At 45.6% G+C, this 21,909-nt stretch overlaps 16 non-coding genes and 2 pseudogenes across 16 annotated transcripts; all 18 read left to right on the top strand.

The window, feature by feature from the left end:
- The first annotated feature begins 287 nt into the window (after positions 1 to 287).
- LOC141201307 (U2 spliceosomal RNA) lies at positions 288 to 478 on the top strand. The gene has a single exon (XR_012272872.1). It is a non-coding gene; the product is annotated as a U2 spliceosomal RNA (small nuclear RNA).
- A 1,125-nt stretch (positions 479 to 1,603) lies between these two features.
- Positions 1,604 to 1,794, top strand: LOC141201308 (U2 spliceosomal RNA). Its single transcript, XR_012272873.1, has one exon. It is a non-coding gene; the product is annotated as a U2 spliceosomal RNA (small nuclear RNA).
- A 1,123-nt stretch (positions 1,795 to 2,917) lies between these two features.
- On the top strand, positions 2,918 to 3,108 carry LOC141201309 (U2 spliceosomal RNA). The gene has a single exon (XR_012272874.1). It is a non-coding gene; the product is annotated as a U2 spliceosomal RNA (small nuclear RNA).
- A 1,123-nt stretch (positions 3,109 to 4,231) lies between these two features.
- LOC141201311 (U2 spliceosomal RNA) lies at positions 4,232 to 4,422 on the top strand. Its single transcript, XR_012272876.1, has one exon. It is a non-coding gene; the product is annotated as a U2 spliceosomal RNA (small nuclear RNA).
- Positions 4,423 to 5,540: 1,118 nt separating this feature from the next.
- On the top strand, positions 5,541 to 5,731 carry LOC141201312 (U2 spliceosomal RNA). Its single transcript, XR_012272877.1, has one exon. It is a non-coding gene; the product is annotated as a U2 spliceosomal RNA (small nuclear RNA).
- Positions 5,732 to 6,851: 1,120 nt separating this feature from the next.
- Positions 6,852 to 6,967, top strand: LOC141200989 (U2 spliceosomal RNA; annotated as a pseudogene).
- Positions 6,968 to 7,491: 524 nt separating this feature from the next.
- On the top strand, positions 7,492 to 7,673 carry LOC141200798 (U2 spliceosomal RNA). The gene has a single exon (XR_012272508.1). It is a non-coding gene; the product is annotated as a U2 spliceosomal RNA (small nuclear RNA).
- Positions 7,674 to 8,794: 1,121 nt separating this feature from the next.
- LOC141201314 (U2 spliceosomal RNA) lies at positions 8,795 to 8,985 on the top strand. The gene has a single exon (XR_012272878.1). It is a non-coding gene; the product is annotated as a U2 spliceosomal RNA (small nuclear RNA).
- A 1,121-nt stretch (positions 8,986 to 10,106) lies between these two features.
- LOC141200990 (U2 spliceosomal RNA) lies at positions 10,107 to 10,222 on the top strand (annotated as a pseudogene).
- A 524-nt stretch (positions 10,223 to 10,746) lies between these two features.
- LOC141200799 (U2 spliceosomal RNA) lies at positions 10,747 to 10,928 on the top strand. Its single transcript, XR_012272509.1, has one exon. It is a non-coding gene; the product is annotated as a U2 spliceosomal RNA (small nuclear RNA).
- A 1,120-nt stretch (positions 10,929 to 12,048) lies between these two features.
- On the top strand, positions 12,049 to 12,239 carry LOC141201315 (U2 spliceosomal RNA). The gene has a single exon (XR_012272879.1). It is a non-coding gene; the product is annotated as a U2 spliceosomal RNA (small nuclear RNA).
- Positions 12,240 to 13,358: 1,119 nt separating this feature from the next.
- On the top strand, positions 13,359 to 13,549 carry LOC141201316 (U2 spliceosomal RNA). Its single transcript, XR_012272880.1, has one exon. It is a non-coding gene; the product is annotated as a U2 spliceosomal RNA (small nuclear RNA).
- Positions 13,550 to 14,670: 1,121 nt separating this feature from the next.
- LOC141201318 (U2 spliceosomal RNA) lies at positions 14,671 to 14,861 on the top strand. The gene has a single exon (XR_012272882.1). It is a non-coding gene; the product is annotated as a U2 spliceosomal RNA (small nuclear RNA).
- Positions 14,862 to 15,984: 1,123 nt separating this feature from the next.
- Positions 15,985 to 16,175, top strand: LOC141201320 (U2 spliceosomal RNA). The gene has a single exon (XR_012272883.1). It is a non-coding gene; the product is annotated as a U2 spliceosomal RNA (small nuclear RNA).
- A 1,120-nt stretch (positions 16,176 to 17,295) lies between these two features.
- Positions 17,296 to 17,486, top strand: LOC141201321 (U2 spliceosomal RNA). Its single transcript, XR_012272884.1, has one exon. It is a non-coding gene; the product is annotated as a U2 spliceosomal RNA (small nuclear RNA).
- A 1,120-nt stretch (positions 17,487 to 18,606) lies between these two features.
- LOC141201322 (U2 spliceosomal RNA) lies at positions 18,607 to 18,797 on the top strand. Its single transcript, XR_012272885.1, has one exon. It is a non-coding gene; the product is annotated as a U2 spliceosomal RNA (small nuclear RNA).
- Positions 18,798 to 19,918: 1,121 nt separating this feature from the next.
- Positions 19,919 to 20,109, top strand: LOC141201323 (U2 spliceosomal RNA). Its single transcript, XR_012272886.1, has one exon. It is a non-coding gene; the product is annotated as a U2 spliceosomal RNA (small nuclear RNA).
- A 1,122-nt stretch (positions 20,110 to 21,231) lies between these two features.
- LOC141201324 (U2 spliceosomal RNA) lies at positions 21,232 to 21,422 on the top strand. The gene has a single exon (XR_012272887.1). It is a non-coding gene; the product is annotated as a U2 spliceosomal RNA (small nuclear RNA).
- Positions 21,423 to 21,909: the final 487 nt, after the last annotated feature.

Consider the following 21,909-nt stretch of genomic DNA (forward strand, 5'->3'; position numbering starts at 1 on the left):
AGCTGCTCGTTCCACCCCCCCCCCCCCGCCTTAATTGGTTCTCCTCCCTTCCAACGGTGTTGAGGCGGGTGGGAACAGCCGGGGGTTGAGGGTACTGTGCTAAAAGAGGTGGAGTTATGCAGATCTAAAACGCGTGGATTGCAGCAGCAGCAAGCCGAAAAGTGCAGGCATGTGAGGGATCTAGAGGTTGACAGCATGTCTTCTTAACGGGAGTCCAGGTGGCCATCTCCACAAATGGACTTTTCAGAATCCTTGGGTGGCACCGTAGTCGGAAACCAATTCTGGTTATCGCTTCTCGGCCTTTTGGCTAAGATCAAGTGTAGTATCTGTTCTTATCAGTTTAATATCTGATACGTCCCCTATCTGGGGACCATATATTAAATGGATTTTTAGAACAGGGAGATGGAAAAAGAGCTTGCTCTGTCCACTCCACGCATTGACCTGGTATTGCAGTATCTCCAGGACCGGTGCACCCCTTCTTTAATGCAGTTTCTAAAATCAGAAAGAATTGAATTCAATGCTTTTTGTTCATTTTGCTTGTTTGTCGGATTTTGGGATGGACTCTTTGGCTTTGCTTTTCTTCTCCTCATTGGATTTTTCATGTTAAAAGTTGCAGAAGCCAGATGACAAGCTCATTTTGGTTCAACTTCAGCAACTGTGCATTGCATTGCCATGTAATGTAATGTAATGCAATGCTATCTATCTAGCTCTCCCTCTATACTTCCTTTTGGATAAACAGACATATTAGGCAAGCATTTTGGAGCTTTCACCTAAATAACTACAGGTGGTGAGATAAGCTGCACAATATAATTGACCTTTCAGTATATTGTTGCACACACACCATCTATTTAGCAAATGCCCTTGTTATCAACAGCAGCCTTTTAAACTCACCTGAGCTAACAGGTATGTGAGCTGGTTACTCTGCTGCGCTTAAAATTTCTTTTTTGGTTTGCTACAATGCCTTTTCTGAAACGTTGTCTCCCTCTGCTGGAACACTGACTTCTTTCATTTAATGCCTGCAGACTATAAAAGAGAAACCAACCCAAAAAGTTTGGTTGATTAGTCTGTGGCATTCTTTTAAACTGTTGCTTATGGCGGTCTCTGTGAGCTTCTCAGTGACATTCAGCCATCCAGGTATCCCGCCTGCAGTAGACGGAATGTGGCAATGGAACGCTGGCTGCGCGTGTCATAATAGGCTCTGAGCCTTTATATACCTGCGCACAGCAGCAGCCACCTTCAGTCTGCTGCTGGACAGCCAGCAGCAGCAGCAGCAGGAGAGGTAATTAATCAGCAACCCTCCTGCTAAGGGTAGACAGCTGCTCGTTCCACCCCCCCCCCCCCCCGCCTTAATTGGTTCTCCTCCCTTCCAACGGTGTTGAGGCGGGTGGGAACAGCCGGGGGTTGAGGGTACTGTGCTAAAAGAGGTGGAGTTATGCAGATCTAAAACGCGTGGATTGCAGCAGCAGCAAGCCGAAAAGTGCAGGCATGTGAGGGATCTAGAGGTTGACAGCATGTCTTCTTAACGGGAGTCCAGGTGGCCATCTCCACAAATGGACTTTTCAGAATCCTTGGGTGGCACCGTAGTCGGAAACCAATTCTGGTTATCGCTTCTCGGCCTTTTGGCTAAGATCAAGTGTAGTATCTGTTCTTATCAGTTTAATATCTGATACGTCCCCTATCTGGGGACCATATATTAAATGGATTTTTAGAACAGGGAGATGGAAAAAGAGCTTGCTCTGTCCACTCCACGCATTGACCTGGTATTGCAGTATCTCCAGGACCGGTGCACCCCTTCTTTAATGCAGTTTCTAAAATCAGAAAGAATTGAATTCAATGCTTTTTGTTCATTTTGCTTGTTTGTCGGATTTTGGGATGGACTCTTTGGCTTTGCTTTTCTTCTCCTCATTGGATTTTTCATGTTAAAAGTTGCAGAAGCCAGATGACAAGCTCATTTTGGTTCAACTTCAGCAACTGTGCATTGCATTGCCATGTAATGTAATGTAATGCAATGCTATCTATCTAGCTCTCCCTCGATACTTCCTTTTGGATAAACAGACATATTAGGCAAGCATTTTGGAGCTTTCACCTAAATAACTACAGGTGGTGAGATAAGCTGCACAATATAATTGACCTTTCAGTATATTGTTGCACACACACCATCTATTTAGCAAATGCCCTTGTTATCAACAGCAGCCTTTTAAACTCACCTGAGCTAACAGGTATGTGAGCTGGTTACTCTGCTGCGCTTAAAATTTCTTTTTTGGTTTGCTACAATGCCTTTTCTGAAACGTTGTCTCCCTCTGCTGGAACACTGACTTCTTTCATTTAATGCCTGCAGACTATAAAAGAGAAACCAACCCAAAAAGTTTGGTTGATTAGTCTGTGGCATTCTTTTAAACTGTTGCTTATGGCGGTCTCTGTGAGCTTCTCAGTGACATTCAGCCATCCAGGTATCCCGCCTGCAGTAGACGGAATGTGGCAATGGAACGCTGGCTGCGCGTGTCATAATAGGCTCTGAGCCTTTATATACCTGCGCACAGCAGCAGCCACCTTCAGTCTGCTGCTGGACAGCCAGCAGCAGCAGCAGCAGGAGAGGTAATTAATCAGCAACCCTCCTGCTAAGGGTAGACAGCTGCTCGTTCCACCCCCCCCCCCCCGCCTTAATTGGTTCTCCTCCCTTCCAACGGTGTTGAGGCGGGTGGGAACAGCCGGGGGTTGAGGGTACTGTGCTAAAAGAGGTGGAGTTATGCAGATCTAAAACGCGTGGATTGCAGCAGCAGCAAGCCGAAAAGTGCAGGCATGTGAGGGATCTAGAGGTTGACAGCATGTCTTCTTAACGGGAGTCCAGGTGGCCATCTCCACAAATGGACTTTTCAGAATCCTTGGGTGGCACCGTAGTCGGAAACCAATTCTGGTTATCGCTTCTCGGCCTTTTGGCTAAGATCAAGTGTAGTATCTGTTCTTATCAGTTTAATATCTGATACGTCCCCTATCTGGGGACCATATATTAAATGGATTTTTAGAACAGGGAGATGGAAAAAGAGCTTGCTCTGTCCACTCCACGCATTGACCTGGTATTGCAGTATCTCCAGGACCGGTGCACCCCTTCTTTAATGCAGTTTCTAAAATCAGAAAGAATTGAATTCAATGCTTTTTGTTCATTTTGCTTGTTTGTCGGATTTTGGGATGGACTCTTTGGCTTTGCTTTTCTTCTCCTCATTGGATTTTTCATGTTAAAAGTTGCAGAAGCCAGATGACAAGCTCATTTTGGTTCAACTTCAGCAACTGTGCATTGCATTGCCATGTAATGTAATGTAATGCAATGCTATCTATCTAGCTCTCCCTCTATACTTCCTTTTGGATAAACAGACATATTAGGCAAGCATTTTGGAGCTTTCACCTAAATAACTACAGGTGGTGAGATAAGCTGCACAATATAATTGACCTTTCAGTATATTGTTGCACACACACCATCTATTTAGCAAATGCCCTTGTTATCAACAGCAGCCTTTTAAACTCACCTGAGCTAACAGGTATGTGAGCTGGTTACTCTGCTGCGCTTAAAATTTCTTTTTTGGTTTGCTACAATGCCTTTTCTGAAACGTTGTCTCCCTCTGCTGGAACACTGACTTCTTTCATTTAATGCCTGCAGACTATAAAAGAGAAACCAACCCAAAAAGTTTGGTTGATTAGTCTGTGGCATTCTTTTAAACTGTTGCTTATGGCGGTCTCTGTGAGCTTCTCAGTGACATTCAGCCATCCAGGTATCCCGCCTGCAGTAGACGGAATGTGGCAATGGAACGCTGGCTGCGCGTGTCATAATAGGCTCTGAGCCTTTATATACCTGCGCACAGCAGCAGCCACCTTCAGTCTGCTGCTGGACAGCCAGCAGCAGCAGCAGCAGGAGAGGTAATTAATCAGCAACCCTCCTGCTAAGGGTAGACAGCTGCTCGTTCCACCCCCCCCCCCCCGCCTTAATTGGTTCTCCTCCCTTCCAACGGTGTTGAGGCGGGTGGGAACAGCCGGGGGTTGAGGGTACTGTGCTAAAAGAGGTGGAGTTATGCAGATCTAAAACGCGTGGATTGCAGCAGCAGCAAGCCGAAAAGTGCAGGCATGTGAGGGATCTAGAGGTTGACAGCATGTCTTCTTAACGGGAGTCCAGGTGGCCATCTCCACAAATGGACTTTTCAGAATCCTTGGGTGGCACCGTAGTCGGAAACCAATTCTGGTTATCGCTTCTCGGCCTTTTGGCTAAGATCAAGTGTAGTATCTGTTCTTATCAGTTTAATATCTGATACGTCCCCTATCTGGGGACCATATATTAAATGGATTTTTAGAACAGGGAGATGGAAAAAGAGCTTGCTCTGTCCACTCCACGCATTGACCTGGTATTGCAGTATCTCCAGGACCGGTGCACCCCTTCTTTAATGCAGTTTCTAAAATCAGAAAGAATTGAATTCAATGCTTTTTGTTCATTTTGCTTGTTTGTCGGATTTTGGGATGGACTCTTTGGCTTTGCTTTTCTTCTCCTCATTGGATTTTTCATGTTAAAAGTTGCAGAAGCCAGATGACAAGCTCATTTTGGTTCAACTTCAGCAACTGTGCATTGCATTGCCATGTAATGTAATGTAATGCAATGCTATCTATCTAGCTCTCCCTCTATACTTCCTTTTGGATAAACAGACATATTAGGCAAGCATTTTGGAGCTTTCACCTAAATAACTACAGGTGGTGAGATAAGCTGCACAATATAATTGACCTTTCAGTATATTGTTGCACACACACCATCTATTTAGCAAATGCCCTTGTTATCAACAGCAGCCTTTTAAACTCACCTGAGCTAACAGGTATGTGAGCTGGTTACTCTGCTGCGCTTAAAATTTCTTTTTTGGTTTGCTACAATGCCTTTTCTGAAACGTTGTCTCCCTCTGCTGGAACACTGACTTCTTTCATTTAATGCCTGCAGACTATAAAAGAGAAACCAACCCAAAAAGTTTGGTTGATTAGTCTGTGGCATTCTTTTAAACTGTTGCTTATGGCGGTCTCTGTGAGCTTCTCAGTGACATTCAGCCATCCAGGTATCCCGCCTGCAGTAGACGGAATGTGGCAATGGAACGCTGGCTGCGCGTGTCATAATAGGCTCTGAGCCTTTATATACCTGCGCACAGCAGCAGCCACCTTCAGTCTGCTGCTGGACAGCCAGCAGCAGCAGCAGCAGGAGAGGTAATTAATCAGCAACCCTCCTGCTAAGGGTAGACAGCTGCTCGTTCCACCCCCCCCGCCTTAATTGGTTCTCCTCCCTTCCAACGGTGTTGAGGCGGGTGGGAACAGCCGGGGGTTGAGGGTACTGTGCTAAAAGAGGTGGAGTTATGCAGATCTAAAACGCGTGGATTGCAGCAGCAGCAAGCCGAAAAGTGCAGGCATGTGAGGGATCTAGAGGTTGACAGCATGTCTTCTTAACGGGAGTCCAGGTGGCCATCTCCACAAATGGACTTTTCAGAATCCTTGGGTGGCACCGTAGTCGGAAACCAATTCTGGTTATCGCTTCTCGGCCTTTTGGCTAAGATCAAGTGTAGTATCTGTTCTTATCAGTTTAATATCTGATACGTCCCCTATCTGGGGACCATATATTAAATGGATTTTTAGAACAGGGAGATGGAAAAAGAGCTTGCTCTGTCCACTCCACGCATTGACCTGGTATTGCAGTATCTCCAGGACCGGTGCACCCCTTCTTTAATGCAGTTTCTAAAATCAGAAAGAATTGAATTCAATGCTTTTTGTTCATTTTGCTTGTTTGTCGGATTTTGGGATGGACTCTTTGGCTTTGCTTTTCTTCTCCTCATTGGATTTTTCATGTTAAAAGTTGCAGAAGCCAGATGACAAGCTCATTTTGGTTCAACTTCAGCAACTGTGCATTGCATTGCCATGTAATGTAATGTAATGCAATGCTATCTATCTAGCTCTCCCTCTATACTTCCTTTTGGATAAACAGACATATTAGGCAAGCATTTTGGAGCTTTCACCTAAATAACTACAGGTGGTGAGATAAGCTGCACAATATAATTGACCTTTCAGTATATTGTTGCACACACACCATCTATTTAGCAAATGCCCTTGTTATCAACAGCAGCCTTTTAAACTCACCTGAGCTAACAGGTATGTGAGCTGGTTACTCTGCTGCGCTTAAAATTTCTTTTTTGGTTTGCTACAATGCCTTTTCTGAAACGTTGTCTCCCTCTGCTGGAACACTGACTTCTTTCATTTAATGCCTGCAGACTATAAAAGAGAAACCAACCCAAAAAGTTTGGTTGATTAGTCTGTGGCATTCTTTTAAACTGTTGCTTATGGCGGTCTCTGTGAGCTTCTCAGTGACATTCAGCCATCCAGGTATCCCGCCTGCAGTAGACGGAATGTGGCAATGGAACGCTGGCTGCGCGTGTCATAATAGGCTCTGAGCCTTTATATACCTGCGCACAGCAGCAGCCACCTTCAGTCTGCTGCTGGACAGCCAGCAGCAGCAGCAGCAGGAGAGGTAATTAATCAGCAACCCTCCTGCTAAGGGTAGACAGCTGCTCGTTCCACCCCCCCCCCGCCTTAATTGGTTCTCCTCCCTTCCAACGGTGTTGAGGCGGGTGGGAACAGCCGGGGGTTGAGGGTACTGTGCTAAAAGAGGTGGAGTTATGCAGATCTAAAACGTGTGGATTGCAGCAGCAGCAAGCCGAAAAGTGCAGGAATGTGAGGGATCTAGAGGTTGACAGCATGTCTTCTTAACGGGAGTCCAGGTGGCCATCTCCACAAATGGACTTTTCAGAATCCTTGGGTGGCACCGTAGTCGGAAACCAATTCTGGTTATCGCTTCTCGGCCTTTTGGCTAAGATCAAGTGTAGTATCTTTTGAAAAGGCAGTTTTGTCCTTGGGCTGCCCTAGTAAATTGATGCATATTACACACTGGTTTGGTGCACTTGTTAGTACGCCAGGTGGCTCATAGAGTTATCTGATGGAAAACATGGCCCTCCAGGATCGAAGTCACTAGGCTGGGTAAGTGTGAGGGCTTTGGAGCAATGTGCCCCAGGAGTAGGCGCCCTGGTGGGAGTCCAAGCTTACTGGGACTGGGAACCCCAGAAAGACTTGGATTCGTAGCACGCCGCACCTTTGCCAATCATACTTTCTGAGCAACCCCCCCTATTCCTGGCCTCCGGGCTAGGAAGGGGAATTTTTATAAACCCGGTCGGAGGTCCGGTCAGCTTTGGGCTGAGAAACCAACACAGGCTCCAGCTCCACTAGGGTGGCAGCCTAGATGGAAGCTGGGAGCACGAAAACGGCTGTTCTCCGGCTTCGGCTAGGGAGAGCATCAGAGATCCCTGACCCTCGCTGTGGCCTTCTGGCTCGGAGGGATGGGGATGGTTTATTGGGGACCCTCTCCTCCGGGAAGGGTCCACATGAATCCTCGCCTCGTGCGCTGTTTTGGTGTGACTTCGGTCACATTTTTCAGTGCCTTGGATGCAGCTTCAATCAAAAAATCTGTTCTTATCAGTTTAATATCTGATACGTCCCCTATCTGGGGACCATATATTAAATGGATTTTTAGAACAGGGAGATGGAAAAAGAGCTTGCTCTGTCCACTCCACGCATTGACCTGGTATTGCAGTATCTCCAGGACCGGTGCACCCCTTCTTTAATGCAGTTTCTAAAATCAGAAAGAATTGAATTCAATGCTTTTTGTTCATTTTGCTTGTTTGTCGGATTTTGGGATGGACTCTTTGGCTTTGCTTTTCTTCTCCTCATTGGATTTTTCATGTTAAAAGTTGCAGAAGCCAGATGACAAGCTCATTTTGGTTCAACTTCAGCAACTGTGCATTGCATTGCCATGTAATGTAATGTAATGCAATGCTATCTATCTAGCTCTCCCTCTATACTTCCTTTTGGATAAACAGACATATTAGGCAAGCATTTTGGAGCTTTCACCTAAATAACTACAGGTGGTGAGATAAGCTGCACAATATAATTGACCTTTCAGTATATTGTTGCACACACACCATCTATTTAGCAAATGCCCTTGTTATCAACAGCAGCCTTTTAAACTCACCTGAGCTAACAGGTATGTGAGCTGGTTACTCTGCTGCGCTTAAAATTTCTTTTTTGGTTTGCTACAATGCCTTTTCTGAAACGTTGTCTCCCTCTGCTGGAACACTGACTTCTTTCATTTAATGCCTGCAGACTATAAAAGAGAAACCAACCCAAAAAGTTTGGTTGATTAGTCTGTGGCATTCTTTTAAACTGTTGCTTATGGCGGTCTCTGTGAGCTTCTCAGTGACATTCAGCCATCCAGGTATCCCGCCTGCAGTAGACGGAATGTGGCAATGGAACGCTGGCTGCGCGTGTCATAATAGGCTCTGAGCCTTTATATACCTGCGCACAGCAGCAGCCACCTTCAGTCTGCTGCTGGACAGCCAGCAGCAGCAGCAGCAGGAGAGGTAATTAATCAGCAACCCTCCTGCTAAGGGTAGACAGCTGCTCGTTCCACCCCCCCCCCCGCCTTAATTGGTTCTCCTCCCTTCCAACGGTGTTGAGGCGGGTGGGAACAGCCGGGGGTTGAGGGTACTGTGCTAAAAGAGGTGGAGTTATGCAGATCTAAAACGCGTGGATTGCAGCAGCAGCAAGCCGAAAAGTGCAGGCATGTGAGGGATCTAGAGGTTGACAGCATGTCTTCTTAACGGGAGTCCAGGTGGCCATCTCCACAAATGGACTTTTCAGAATCCTTGGGTGGCACCGTAGTCGGAAACCAATTCTGGTTATCGCTTCTCGGCCTTTTGGCTAAGATCAAGTGTAGTATCTGTTCTTATCAGTTTAATATCTGATACGTCCCCTATCTGGGGACCATATATTAAATGGATTTTTAGAACAGGGAGATGGAAAAAGAGCTTGCTCTGTCCACTCCACGCATTGACCTGGTATTGCAGTATCTCCAGGACCGGTGCACCCCTTCTTTAATGCAGTTTCTAAAATCAGAAAGAATTGAATTCAATGCTTTTTGTTCATTTTGCTTGTTTGTCGGATTTTGGGATGGACTCTTTGGCTTTTCTTTTCTTCTCCTCATTGGATTTTTCATGTTAAAAGTTGCAGAAGCCAGATGACAAGCTCATTTTGGTTCAACTTCAGCAACTGTGCATTGCATTGCCATGTAATGTAATGTAATGCAATGCTATCTATCTAGCTCTCCCTCTATACTTCCTTTTGGATAAACAGACATATTAGGCAAGCATTTTGGAGCTTTCACCTAAATAACTACAGGTGGTGAGATAAGCTGCACAATATAATTGACCTTTCAGTATATTGTTGCACACACAACATCTATTTAGCAAATGCCCTTGTTATCAACAGCAGCCTTTTAAACTCACCTGAGCTAACAGGTATGTGAGCTGGTTACTCTGCTGCGCTTAAAATTTCTTTTTTGGTTTGCTACAATGCCTTTTCTGAAACGTTGTCTCCCTCTGCTGGAACACTGACTTCTTTCATTTAATGCCTGCAGACTATAAAAGAGAAACCAACCCAAAAAGTTTGGTTGATTAGTCTGTGGCATTCTTTTAAACTGTTGCTTATGGCGGTCTCTGTGAGCTTCTCAGTTACATTCAGCCATCCAGGTATCCCGCCTGCAGTAGACGGAATGTGGCAATGGAACGCTGGCTGCGCGTGTCATAATAGGCTCTGAGCCTTTATATACCTGCGCACAGCAGCAGCCACCTTCAGTCTGCTGCTGGACAGCCAGCAGCAGCAGCAGCAGGAGAGGTAATTAATCAGCAACCCTCCTGCTAAGGGTAGACAGCTGCTCGTTCCACCCCCCCCCCCGCCTTAATTGGTTCTCCTCCCTTCCAACGGTGTTGAGGCGGGTGGGAACAGCCGGGGGTTGAGGGTACTGTGCTAAAAGAGGTGGAGTTATGCAGATCTAAAACGCGTGGATTGCAGCAGCAGCAAGCCGAAAAGTGCAGGCATGTGAGGGATCTAGAGGTTGACAGCATGTCTTCTTAACGGGAGTCCAGGTGGCCATCTCCACAAATGGACTTTTCAGAATCCTTGGGTGGCACCGTAGTCGGAAACCAATTCTGGTTATCGCTTCTCGGCCTTTTGGCTAAGATCAAGTGTAGTATCTTTTGAAAAGGCAGTTTTGTCCTTGGGCTGCCCTAGTAAATTGATGCATATTACACACTGGTTTGGTGCACTTGTTAGTACGCCAGGTGGCTCATAGAGTTATCTGATGGAAAACATGGCCCTCCAGGATCGAAGTCACTAGGCTGGGTAAGTGTGAGGGCTTTGGAGCAATGTGCCCCAGGAGTAGGCGCCCTGGTGGGAGTCCAAGCTTACTGGGACTGGGAACCCCAGAAAGACTTGGCTTCGTAGCACGCCGCACCTTTGCCAATCATACTTTCTGAGCAACCCCCCCTATTCCTGGCCTCCGGGCTAGGAAGGGGAATTTTTATAAACCCGGTCGGAGGTCCGGTCAGCTTTGGGCTGAGAAACCAACACAGGCTCCAGCTCCACTAGGGTGGCAGCCTAGATGGAAGCTGGGAGCACGAAAACGGCTCTTCTCCGGCTTCGGCTAGGGAGAGCATCGGAGATCCCTGACCCTCGCTGTGGCCTTCTGGCTCGGAGGGATGGGGATGGTTTATTGGGGACCCTCTCCTCCGGGAAGGGTCCACATGAATCCTCGCCTCGTGCGCTGTTTTGGTGTGACTTCGGTCACATTTTTCAGTGCCTTGGATGCAGCTTCAATCAAAAAATCTGTTCTTATCAGTTTAATATCTGATACGTCCCCTATCTGGGGACCATATATTAAATGGATTTTTAGAACAGGGAGATGGAAAAAGAGCTTGCTCTGTCCACTCCACGCATTGACCTGGTATTGCAGTATCTCCAGGACCGGTGCACCCCTTCTTTAATGCAGTTTCTAAAATCAGAAAGAATTGAATTCAATGCTTTTTGTTCATTTTGCTTGTTTGTCGGATTTTGGGATGGACTCTTTGGCTTTGCTTTTCTTCTCCTCATTGGATTTTTCATGTTAAAAGTTGCAGAAGCCAGATGACAAGCTCATTTTGGTTCAACTTCAGCAACTGTGCATTGCATTGCCATGTAATGTAATGTAATGCAATGCTATCTATCTAGCTCTCCCTCTATACTTCCTTTTGGATAAACAGACATATTAGGCAAGCATTTTGGAGCTTTCACCTAAATAACTACAGGTGGTGAGATAAGCTGCACAATATAATTGACCTTTCAGTATATTGTTGCACACACACCATCTATTTAGCAAATGCCCTTGTTATCAACAGCAGCCTTTTAAACTCACCTGAGCTAACAGGTATGTGAGCTGGTTACTCTGCTGCGCTTAAAATTTCTTTTTTGGTTTGCTACAATGCCTTTTCTGAAACGTTGTCTCCCTCTGCTGGAACACTGACTTCTTTCATTTAATGCCTGCAGACTATAAAAGAGAAACCAACCCAAAAAGTTTGGTTGATTAGTCTGTGGCATTCTTTTAAACTGTTGCTTATGGCGGTCTCTGTGAGCTTCTCAGTGACATTCAGCCATCCAGGTATCCCGCCTGCAGTAGACGGAATGTGGCAATGGAACGCTGGCTGCGCGTGTCATAATAGGCTCTGAGCCTTTATATACCTGCGCACAGCAGCAGCCACCTTCAGTCTGCTGCTGGACAGCCAGCAGCAGCAGCAGCAGGAGAGGTAATTAATCAGCAACCCTCCTGCTAAGGGTAGACAGCTGCTCGTTCCACCCCCCCCCCGCCTTAATTGGTTCTCCTCCCTTCCAACGGTGTTGAGGCGGGTGGGAACAGCCGGGGGTTGAGGGTACTGTGCTAAAAGAGGTGGAGTTATGCAGATCTAAAACGCGTGGATTGCAGCAGCAGCAAGCCGAAAAGTGCAGGCATGTGAGGGATCTAGAGGTTGACAGCATGTCTTCTTAACGGGAGTCCAGGTGGCCATCTCCACAAATGTACTTTTCAGAATCCTTGGGTGGCACCGTAGTCGGAAACCAATTCTGGTTATCGCTTCTCGGCCTTTTGGCTAAGATCAAGTGTAGTATCTGTTCTTATCAGTTTAATATCTGATACGTCCCCTATCTGGGGACCATATATTAAATGGATTTTTAGAACAGGGAGATGGAAAAAGAGCTTGCTCTGTCCACTCCACGCATTGACCTGGTATTGCAGTATCTCCAGGACCGGTGCACCCCTTCTTTAATGCAGTTTCTAAAATCAGAAAGAATTGAATTCAATGCTTTTTGTTCATTTTGCTTGTTTGTCGGATTTTGGGATGGACTCTTTGGCTTTGCTTTTCTTCTCCTCATTGGATTTTTCATGTTAAAAGTTGCAGAAGCCAGATGACAAGCTCATTTTGGTTCAACTTCAGCAACTGTGCATTGCATTGCCATGTAATGTAATGTAATGCAATGCTATCTATCTAGCTCTCCCTCTATACTTCCTTTTGGATAAACAGACATATTAGGCAAGCATTTTGGAGCTTTCACCTAAATAACTACAGGTGGTGAGATAAGCTGCACAATATAATTGACCTTTCAGTATATTGTTGCACACACACCATCTATTTAGCAAATGCCCTTGTTATCAACAGCAGCATTTTAAACTCACCTGAGCTAACAGGTATGTGAGCTGGTTACTCTGCTGTGCTTAAAATTTCTTTTTTGGTTTGCTACAATGCCTTTTCTGAAACGTTGTCTCCCTCTGCTGGAACACTGACTTCTTTCATTTAATGCCTGCAGACTATAAAAGAGAAACCAACCCAAAAAGTTTGGTTGATTAGTCTGTGGCATTCTTTTAAACTGTTGCTTATGGCGGTCTCTGTGAGCTTCTCAGTGACATTCAGCCATCCAGGTATCCCGCCTGCAGTAGACGGAATGTGGCAATGGAACGCTGGCTGCGCGTGTCATAATAGGCTCTGAGCCTTTATATACCTGCGCACAGCAGCAGCCACCTTCAGTCTGCTGCTGGACAGCCAGCAGCAGCAGCAGCAGGAGAGGTAATTAATCAGCAACCCTCCTGCTAAGGGTAGACAGCTGCTCGTTCCACCCCCCCCCGCCTTAATTGGTTCTCCTCCCTTCCAACGGTGTTGAGGCGGGTGGGAACAGCCGGGGGTTGAGGGTACTGTGCTAAAAGAGGTGGAGTTATGCAGATCTAAAACGCGTGCATTACAGCAGCAGCAAGCCGAAAAGTGCAGGCATGTGAGGGATCTAGAGGTTGACAGCATGTCTTCTTAACGGGAGTCCAGGTGGCCATCTCCACAAATGGACTTTTCAGAATCCTTGGGTGGCACCGTAGTCGGAAACCAATTCTGGTTATCGCTTCTCGGCCTTTTGGCTAAGATCAAGTGTAGTATCTGTTCTTATCAGTTTAATATCTGATACGTCCCCTATCTGGGGACCATATATTAAATGGATTTTTAGAACAGGGAGATGGAAAAAGAGCTTGCTCTGTCCACTCCACGCATTGACCTGGTATTGCAGTATCTCCAGGACCGGTGCACCCCTTCTTTAATGCAGTTTCTAAAATCAGAAAGAATTGAATTCAATGCTTTTTGTTCATTTTGCTTGTTTGTCGGATTTTGGGATGGACTCTTTGGCTTTGCTTTTCTTCTCCTCATTGGATTTTTCATGTTAAAAGTTGCAGAAGCCAGATGACAAGCTCATTTTGGTTCAACTTCAGCAACTGTGCATTGCATTGCCATGTAATGTAATGTAATGCAATGCTATCTATCTAGCTCTCCCTCTATACTTCCTTTTGGATAAACAGACATATTAGGCAAGCATTTTGGAGCTTTCACCTAAATAACTACAGGTGGTGAGATAAGCTGCACAATATAATTGACCTTTCAGTATATTGTTGCACACACACCATCTATTTAGCAAATGCCCTTGTTATCAACAGCAGCCTTTTAAACTCACCTGAGCTAACAGGTATGTGAGCTGGTTACTCTGCTGCGCTTAAAATTTCTTTTTTGGTTTGCTACAATGCCTTTTCTGAAACGTTGTCTCCCTCTGCTGGAACACTGACTTCTTTCATTTAATGCCTGCAGACTATAAAAGAGAAACCAACCCAAAAAGTTTGGTTGATTAGTCTGTGGCATTCTTTTAAACTGTTGCTTATGGCGGTCTCTGTGAGCTTCTCAGTGACATTCAGCCATCCAGGTATCCCGCCTGCAGTAGACGGAATGTGGCAATGGAACGCTGGCTGCGCGTGTCATAATAGGCTCTGAGCCTTTATATACCTGCGCACAGCAGCAGCCACCTTCAGTCTGCTGCTGGACAGCCAGCAGCAGCAGCAGCAGGAGAGGTAATTAATCAGCAACCCTCCTGCTAAGGGTAGACAGCTGCTCGTTCCACCCCCCCCCCCGCCTTAATTGGTTCTCCTCCCTTCCAACGGTGTTGAGGCGGGTGGGAACAGCCGGGGGTTGAGGGTACTGTGCTAAAAGAGGTGGAGTTATGCAGATCTAAAACGCGTGGATTGCAGCAGCAGCAAGCCGAAAAGTGCAGGCATGTGAGGGATCTAGAGGTTGACAGCATGTCTTCTTAACGGGAGTCCAGGTGGCCATCTCCACAAATGGACTTTTCAGAATCCTTGGGTGGCACCGTAGTCGGAAACCAATTCTGGTTATCGCTTCTCGGCCTTTTGGCTAAGATCAAGTGTAGTATCTGTTCTTATCAGTTTAATATCTGATACGTCCCCTATCTGGGGACCATATATTAAATGGATTTTTAGAACAGGGAGATGGAAAAAGAGCTTGCTCTGTCCACTCCACGCATTGACCTGGTATTGCAGTATCTCCAGGACCGGTGCACCCCTTCTTTAATGCAGTTTCTAAAATCAGAAAGAATTGAATTCAATGCTTTTTGTTCATTTTGCTTGTTTGTCGGATTTTGGGATGGACTCTTTGGCTTTTCTTTTCTTCTCCTCATTGGATTTTTCATGTTAAAAGTTGCAGAAGCCAGATGACAAGCTCATTTTGGTTCAACTTCAGCAACTGTGCATTGCATTGCCATGTAATGTAATGTAATGCAATGCTATCTATCTAGCTCTCCCTCTATACTTCCTTTTGGATAAACAGACATATTAGGCAAGCATTTTGGAGCTTTCACCTAAATAACTACAGGTGGTGAGATAAGCTGCACAATATAATTGACCTTTCAGTATATTGTTGCACACACACCATCTATTTAGCAAATGCCCTTGTTATCAACAGCAGCCTTTTAAACTCACCTGAGCTAACAGGTATGTGAGCTGGTTACTCTGCTGCGCTTAAAATTTCTTTTTTGGTTTGCTACAATGCCTTTTCTGAAACGTTGTCTCCCTCTGCTGGAACACTGACTTCTTTCATTTAATGCCTGCAGACTATAAAAGAGAAACCAACCCAAAAAGTTTGGTTGATTAGTCTGTGGCATTCTTTTAAACTGTTGCTTATGGCGGTCTCTGTGAGCTTCTCAGTGACATTCAGCCATCCAGGTATCCCGCCTGCAGTAGACGGAATGTGGCAATGGAACGCTGGCTGCGCGTGTCATAATAGGCTCTGAGCCTTTATATACCTGCGCACAGCAGCAGCCACCTTCAGTCTGCTGCTGGACAGCCAGCAGCAGCAGCAGCAGCAGGAGAGGTAATTAATCAGCAACCCTCCTGCTAAGGGTAGACAGCTGCTCGTTCCACCCCCCCCCCGCCTTAATTGGTTCTCCTCCCTTCCAACGGTGTTGAGGCGGGTGGGAACAGCCGGGGGTTGAGGGTACTGTGCTAAAAGAGGTGGAGTTATGCAGATCTAAAACGCGTGGATTACAGCAGCAGCAAGCCAAAAAGTGCAGGCATGTGAGGGATCTAGAGGTTGACAGCATGTCTTCTTAACGGGAGTCCAGGTGGCCATCTCCACAAATGGACTTTTCAGAATCCTTGGGTGGCACCGTAGTCGGAAACCAATTCTGGTTATCGCTTCTCGGCCTTTTGGCTAAGATCAAGTGTAGTATCTGTTCTTATCAGTTTAATATCTGATACGTCCCCTATCTGGGGACCATATATTAAATGGATTTTTAGAACAGGGAGATGGAAAAAGAGCTTGCTCTGTCCACTCCACGCATTGACCTGGTATTGCAGTATCTCCAGGACCGGTGCACCCCTTCTTTAATGCAGTTTCTAAAATCAGAAAGAATTGAATTCAATGCTTTTTGTTCATTTTGCTTGTTTGTCGGATTTTGGGATGGACTCTTTGGCTTTTCTTTTCTTCTCCTCATTGGATTTTTCATGTTAAAAGTTGCAGAAGCCAGATGACAAGCTCATTTTGGTTCAACTTCAGCAACTGTGCATTGCATTGCCATGTAATGTAATGTAATGCAATGCTATCTATCTAGCTCTCCCTCTATACTTCCTTTTGGATAAACAGACATATTAGGCAAGCATTTTGGAGCTTTCACCTAAATAACTACAGGTGGTGAGATAAGCTGCACAATATAATTGACCTTTCAGTATATTGTTGCACACACACCATCTATTTAGCAAATGCCCTTGTTATCAACAGCAGCCTTTTAAACTCACCTGAGCTAACAGGTATGTGAGCTGGTTACTCTGCTGCGCTTAAAATTTCTTTTTTGGTTTGCTACAATGCCTTTTCTGAAACGTTGTCTCCCTCTGCTGGAACACTGACTTCTTTCATTTAATGCCTGCAGACTATAAAAGAGAAACCAACCCAAAAAGTTTGGTTGATTAGTCTGTGGCATTCTTTTAAACTGTTGCTTATGGCGGTCTCTGTGAGCTTCTCAGTGACATTCAGCCATCCAGGTATCCCGCCTGCAGTAGACGGAATGTGGCAATGGAACGCTGGCTGCGCGTGTCATAATAGGCTCTGAGCCTTTATATACCTGCGCACAGCAGCAGCCACCTTCAGTCTGCTGCTGGACAGCCAGCAGCAGCAGCAGCAGGAGAGGTAATTAATCAGCAACCCTCCTGCTAAGGGTAGACAGCTGCTCGTTCCACCCCCCCCCCGCCTTAATTGGTTCTCCTCCCTTCCAACGGTGTTGAGGCGGGTGGGAACAGCCGGGGGTTGAGGGTACTGTGCTAAAAGAGGTGGAGTTATGCAGATCTAAAACGCGTGGATTGCAGCAGCAGCAAGCCGAAAAGTGCAGGCATGTGAGGGATCTAGAGGTTGACAGCATGTCTTCTTAACGGGAGTCCAGGTGGCCATCTCCACAAATGGACTTTTCAGAATCCTTGGGTGGCACCGTAGTCGGAAACCAATTCTGGTTATCGCTTCTCGGCCTTTTGGCTAAGATCAAGTGTAGTATCTGTTCTTATCAGTTTAATATCTGATACGTCCCCTATCTGGGGACCATATATTAAATGGATTTTTAGAACAGGGAGATGGAAAAAGAGCTTGCTCTGTCCACTCCACGCATTGACCTGGTATTGCAGTATCTCCAGGACCGGTGCACCCCTTCTTTAATGCAGTTTCTAAAATCAGAAAGAATTGAATTCAATGCTTTTTGTTCATTTTGCTTGTTTGTCGGATTTTGGGATGGACTCTTTGGCTTTGCTTTTCTTCTCCTCATTGGATTTTTCATGTTAAAAGTTGCAGAAGCCAGATGACAAGCTCATTTTGGTTCAACTTCAGCAACTGTGCATTGCATTGCCATGTAATGTAATGTAATGCAATGCTATCTATCTAGCTCTCCCTCTATACTTCCTTTTGGATAAACAGACATATTAGGCAAGCATTTTGGAGCTTTCACCTAAATAACTACAGGTGGTGAGATAAGCTGCACAATATAATTGACCTTTCAGTATATTGTTGCACACACACCATCTATTTAGCAAATGCCCTTGTTATCAACAGCAGCCTTTTAAACTCACCTGAGCTAACAGGTATGTGAGCTGGTTACTCTGCTGAGCTTAAAATTTCTTTTTTGGTTTGCTACAATGCCTTTTCTGAAACGTTGTCTCCCTCTGCTGGAACACTGACTTCTTTCATTTAATGCCTGCAGACTATAAAAGAGAAACCAACCCAAAAAGTTTGGTTGATTAGTCTGTGGCATTCTTTTAAACTGTTGCTTATGGCGGTCTCTGTGAGCTTCTCAGTGACATTCAGCCATCCAGGTATCCCGCCTGCAGTAGACGGAATGTGGCAATGGAACGCTGGCTGCGCGTGTCATAATAGGCTCTGAGCCTTTATATACCTGCGCACAGCAGCAGCCACCTTCAGTCTGCTGCTGGACAGCCAGCAGCAGCAGCAGCAGGAGAGGTAATTAATCAGCAACCCTCCTGCTAAGGGTAGACAGCTGCTCGTTCCACCCCCCCCCCGCCTTAATTGGTTCTCCTCCCTTCCAACGGTGTTGAGGCGGGTGGGAACAGCCGGGGGTTGAGGGTACTGTGCTAAAAGAGGTGGAGTTATGCAGATCTAAAACGCGTGGATTGCAGCAGCAGCAAGCCGAAAAGTGCAGGCATGTGAGGGATCTAGAGGTTGACAGCATGTCTTCTTAACGGGAGTCCAGGTGGCCATCTCCACAAATGGACTTTTCAGAATCCTTGGGTGGCACCGTAGTCGGAAACCAATTCTGGTTATCGCTTCTCGGCCTTTTGGCTAAGATCAAGTGTAGTATCTGTTCTTATCAGTTTAATATCTGATACGTCCCCTATCTGGGGACCATATATTAAATGGATTTTTAGAACAGGGAGATGGAAAAAGAGCTTGCTCTGTCCACTCCACGCATTGACCTGGTATTGCAGTATCTCCAGGACCGGTGCACCCCTTCTTTAATGCAGTTTCTAAAATCAGAAAGAATTGAATTCAATGCTTTTTGTTCATTTTGCTTGTTTGTCGGATTTTGGGATGGACTCTTTGGCTTTGCTTTTCTTCTCCTCATTGGATTTTTCATGTTAAAAGTTGCAGAAGCCAGATGACAAGCTCATTTTGGTTCAACTTCAGCAACTGTGCATTGCATTGCCATGTAATGTAATGTAATGCAATGCTATCTATCTAGCTCTCCCTCTATACTTCCTTTTGGATAAACAGACATATTAGGCAAGCATTTTGGAGCTTTCACCTAAATAACTACAGGTGGTGAGATAAGCTGCACAATATAATTGACCTTTCAGTATATTGTTGCACACACACCATCTATTTAGCAAATGCCCTTGTTATCAACAGCAGCCTTTTAAACTCACCTGAGCTAACAGGTATGTGAGCTGGTTACTCTGCTGAGCTTAAAATTTCTTTTTTGGTTTGCTACAATGCCTTTTCTGAAACGTTGTCTCCCTCTGCTGGAACACTGACTTCTTTCATTTAATGCCTGCAGACTATAAAAGAGAAACCAACCCAAAAAGTTTGGTTGATTAGTCTGTGGCATTCTTTTAAACTGTTGCTTATGGCGGTCTCTGTGAGCTTCTCAGTGACATTCAGCCATCCAGGTATCCCGCCTGCAGTAGACTGAATGTGGCAATGGAACGCTGGCTGCGCGTGTCATAATAGGCTCTGAGCCTTTATATACCTGCGCACAGCAGCAGCCACCTTCAGTCTGCTGCTGGACAGCCAGCAGCAGCAGCAGCAGGAGAGGTAATTAATCAGCAACCCTCCTGCTAAGGGTAGACAGCTGCTCGTTCCACCCCCCCCCCCGCCTTAATTGGTTCTCCTCCCTACCAACGGTGTTGAGGCGGGTGGGAACAGCCGGGGGTTGAGGGTACTGTGCTAAAAGAGGTGGAGTTATGCAGATCTAAAACGCGTGGATTGCAGCAGCAGCAAGCCGAAAAGTGCAGGCATGTGAGGGATCTAGAGGTTGACAGCATGTCTTCTTAACGGGAGTCCAGGTGGCCATCTCCACAAATGGACTTTTCAGAATCCTTGGGTGGCACCGTAGTCGGAAACCAATTCTGGTTATCGCTTCTCGGCCTTTTGGCTAAGATCAAGTGTAGTATCTGTTCTTATCAGTTTAATATCTGATACGTCCCCTATCTGGGGACCATATATTAAATGGATTTTTAGAACAGGGAGATGGAAAAAGAGCTTGCTCTGTCCACTCCACGCATTGACCTGGTATTGCAGTATCTCCAGGACCGGTGCACCCCTTCTTTAATGCAGTTTCTAAAATCAGAAAGAATTGAATTCAATGCTTTTTGTTCATTTTGCTTGTTTGTCGGATTTTGGGATGGACTCTTTGGCTTTGCTTTTCTTCTCCTCATTGGATTTTTCATGTTAAAAGTTGCAGAAGCCAGATGACAAGCTCATTTTGGTTCAACTTCAGCAACTGTGCATTGCATTGCCATGTAATGTAATGTAATGCAATGCTATCTATCTAGCTCTCCCTCTATACTTCCTTTTGGATAAACAGACATATTAGGCAAGCATTTTGGAGCTTTCACCTAAATAACTACAGGTGGTGAGATAAGCTGCACAATATAATTGACCTTTCAGTATATTGTTGCACACACACCATCTATTTAGCAAATGCCCTTGTTATCAACAGCAGCCTTTTAAACTCACCTGAGCTAACAGGTATGTGAGCTGGTTACTCTGCTGCGCTTAAAATTTCTTTTTTGGTTTGCTACAATGCCTTTTCTGAAACGTTGTCTCCCTCTGCTGGAACACTGACTTCTTTCATTTAATGCCTGCAGACTATAAAAGAGAAACCAACCCAAAAAGTTTGGTTGATTAGTCTGTGGCATTCTTTTAAACTGTTGCTTATGGCGGTCTCTGTGAGCTTCTCAGTGACATTCAGCCATCCAGGTATCCCGCCTGCAGTAGACGGAATGTGGCAATGGAACGCTGGCTGCGCGTGTCATAATAGGCTCTGAGCCTTTATATACCTGCGCACAGCAGCAGCCACCTTCAGTCTGCTGCTGGACAGCCAGCAGCAGCAGCAGCAGGAGAGGTAATTAATCAGCAACCCTCCTGCTAAGGGTAGACAGCTGCTCGTTCCACCCCCCCCCCCCGCCTTAATTGGTTCTCCTCCCTTCCAACGGTGTTGAGGCGGGTGGGAACAGCCGGGGGTTGAGGGTACTGTGCTAAAAGAGGTGGAGTTATGCAGATCTAAAACGCGTGGATTGCAGCAGCAGCAAGCCGAAAAGTGCAGGCATGTGAGGGATCTAGAGGTTGACAGCATGTCTTCTTAACGGGAGTCCAGGTGGCCATCTCCACAAATGGACTTTTCAGAATCCTTGGGTGGCACCGTAGTCGGAAACCAATTCTGGTTATCGCTTCTCGGCCTTTTGGCTAAGATCAAGTGTAGTATCTGTTCTTATCAGTTTAATATCTGATACGTCCCCTATCTGGGGACCATATATTAAATGGATTTTTAGAACAGGGAGATGGAAAAAGAGCTTGCTCTGTCCACTCCACGCATTGACCTGGTATTGCAGTATCTCCAGGACCGGTGCACCCCTTCTTTAATGCAGTTTCTAAAATCAGAAAGAATTGAATTCAATGCTTTTTGTTCATTTTGCTTGTTTGTCGGATTTTGGGATGGACTCTTTGGCTTTGCTTTTCTTCTCCTCATTGGATTTTTCATGTTAAAAGTTGCAGAAGCCAGATGACAAGCTCATTTTGGTTCAACTTCAGCAACTGTGCATTGCATTGCCATGTAATGTAATGTAATGCAATGCTATCTATCTAGCTCTCCCTCTATACTTCCTTTTGGATAAACAGACATATTAGGCAAGCATTTTGGAGCTTTCACCTAAATAACTACAGGTGGTGAGATAAGCTGCACAATATAATTGACCTTTCAGTATATTGTTGCACACACACCATCTATTTAGCAAATGCCCTTGTTATCAACAGCAGCCTTTTAAACTCACCTGAGCTAACAGGTATGTGAGCTGGTTACTCTGCTGCGCTTAAAATTTCTTTTTTGGTTTGCTACAATGCCTTT

The sequence above is a fragment of the Phyllobates terribilis genome, unplaced genomic scaffold (assembly GCF_046119375.1).
Source record: "Phyllobates terribilis strain yellow unplaced genomic scaffold, ASM4611937v1 Scaffold_108__1_contigs__length_5656254, whole genome shotgun sequence".
Classification (NCBI taxonomy): Eukaryota; Metazoa; Chordata; class Amphibia; order Anura; family Dendrobatidae; genus Phyllobates; species Phyllobates terribilis.